Source organism: Oncorhynchus keta, unplaced genomic scaffold (assembly GCF_023373465.1).
Source record: "Oncorhynchus keta strain PuntledgeMale-10-30-2019 unplaced genomic scaffold, Oket_V2 Un_contig_3675_pilon_pilon, whole genome shotgun sequence".
In the NCBI taxonomy this organism is placed as follows: Eukaryota; Metazoa; Chordata; class Actinopteri; order Salmoniformes; family Salmonidae; genus Oncorhynchus; species Oncorhynchus keta.
In genome coordinates, this window is record NW_026287366.1 from 24,891 (window position 1) to 27,377 (window position 2,487).

Below are 2,487 nucleotides of genomic sequence, written 5' to 3' on the forward strand. Positions count from 1 at the left end.
TTCTCATCTCTTTCCCTGTCTGTCGTCCCTGTCTGTCTTCCCTGTCTGTCTCCTCTGTCTGTCTCCTCTGTTCTCATCTCTTTCCCTGTCTGTCTTCCCTGTCTGTCTTCCCTGTCTGTCGTCCCTGTCTGTCTCCTCTGTCTGTCTTCCCTGTCTGTCTTCCCTGTCTGTCTCCTCTGTTCTCATCTCTTTCCCTGTCTGTCGTCCCTGTCTGTCTTCCCTGTCTGTCTTCCCTGTCTGTCTTCCCTGTCTTCCATGTCTGTCTTCCATGTCTGTCTTCCCTGTCTGTCTTTCCCTGTCTGTCTTCCCTGTCTGTCTCCTCTGTTCTAATCTCTTTCCCTGTCTGTCTTCCCTGTCTGTCTTCCCTGTCTGTCTCCTCTGTCTGTCTCCTCTGTTCTCATCTCTTTCCCTGTCTGTCTTCCCTGTCTGTCTCCTCTGTTCTAATCTCTTTCCCTGTCTGTCTTCCCTGTCTGTCTTCCCTGTCTGTCTTCCCTGTCTGTCTTCCCTGTCTGTCTCCTCTGTTCTAATCTCTTTCCCTGTCTGTCTTCCCTGTCTGTCTTCCCTGTCTGTCTTCCCTGTCTGTCTCCTCTGTTCTCATCTCTTTCCCTGTCTGTCTTCCCTGTCTGTCTTCCCTGTCTGTCTTCCCTGTCTGTCTTCCCTGTCTGTCTTCCCTGTCTGTCTTCCCTGTCTGTCTTCCCTGTCTGTCTCCTCTGTTCTCATCTCTTTCCCTGTCTGTCTTCCCTGTCTGTCTTCCCTGTCTGTCTTCCCTGTCTGTCTTTCCCTGTCTGTCTTCCCTGTCTGTCTTCCCTGTCTGTCTTCCCTGTCTGTCTTCCCTGTCTGTCTTCCCTGTCTGTCTTCCCTGTCTGTCTTCCCTGTCTGTCTTCCCTGTCTGTCTTCCCTGTCTGTCTTCCCTGTCTGTCTTTCCTGTCTGTCTTCCCTGTCTGTCTTCCCTGTCTGTCTCCTCTGTTCTCATCTCTTTCCCTGTCTGTCTTCACTGTCTGTCTCCTCTGTTCTCATCTCTTTCCCTGTCCTGTCCTCCTCTGTCTTCTTCTTCCCTGTCTGTCTTCCCTAGTTCTCCAGATCTGATTTCTCATCTCTTTCCCTGTCTGTCTTCCCTGACTGTTTTCTGTCTCAGAAGGACCTGTCTGATCTCTTTCCCTGTCTGTCTTCCCTGTCTGTCTCCAGAGTTCCTCTGTCTGGGAGATCTCTTCCTGTCTGTCTTCCCCAATCTGTCTTTATGGTGAAGTGTCTGTCTTCCCTGTCAGTCTTCCCTGTCTGTAAAAGGCCCATCCTCTGTTTCAAAGGACTCTCAGACCATGAGAAATCTGTCTTCTCTGTCTGTGAAACCTGTCTGTCTTTCCCCTGAATGCCAACCATCATGTCTGTGGCACCTTTCCCTACAGTCTTTCCATGGTGGTGGCAGCATCATGTTGTGGGTCTGTTTTTCCCAGGGACTGTCTTCCCTAGTCAGTTTCCCTGTCTGTCTTTCCCTGTCTGTCTTCCCTGTCTGTTTTCCCTGTCTGTCTTTCCCAGTCTGTCTTTGGTTTGTCTTCCAACAGGACTGTCTTCCCTGTCTGTCTCCTCTGCCAAGACTCTTTCCCTGTCTGTCTTCGGGACAAGTTTCTGAATGTCCTCTGTGGGCCAGCTCTTTCCCTGTCTGTCTAATCCCTGTCTGAGAGACCTGAAAATAGCTGTTCAACGATGCTCCCCATCCAACCTGTCAGTCTTGAGAAGAATGGGAGAAACTCCTCTGTACTGAGCCTTTCCCTGTCTGTCTACCCCTGGCTGTCTTCCCTGTCTGTCTTCCCTGTACTGAGTAAAGGTTCTCATACTTATTTAAATGTGATCTTTCAGTTTTTTTAAAAATACATTTGCAAAGTCTTTAAAAAACCTGTTTTGTCATTATGGGGTATTGTGTTGTCATTCTTTCCCTGTCTGTCATTATGGGGTCTTTGTGATGTCATCATGGGGTCTTCCCTGTCTGTCTCCTGAGGGGGGAAAACTGTTTAATCCATTTTGTCTGTCTAACCCTGTCTGTCTCCTCTGTTCTAAATCTTTCCCTGTCTGTCTTCACTGTCTGATTCTTCCCTTTTGAACTTCCAATCTGTCTTCCCTGTCTGTCTCCTCTGTTCTCATCTCTTTTGATGTCTTCACCTGGTCTGTCTTCCCTGTCAGTCACTCTGTTTCATCATTGAGATGAACTGGTCTTTAGACTGTTTACATGATACATGTCTTCCCTGTCTGTCTTCCCTTTCTGTCTTATCCTCTGTTCAAATCTCTTTCCCTGTCTGTCTTCCTGTTGTCTTCCCTGTCTGTCTTCCCTTCTGTCTGTTGATGTCCCAGGTCCAAGATTTAACCACTGTCTTGAAGTCTGTATAACTGTCTGTCTACATGCAGACACATCTCTTTCCCTGGAATCTGTCTTCCCTGTCTGTCTTCCCTGTCTGTCTTCCCTTCATACCTGTCTCCTCTGTTATATGCTCTTTC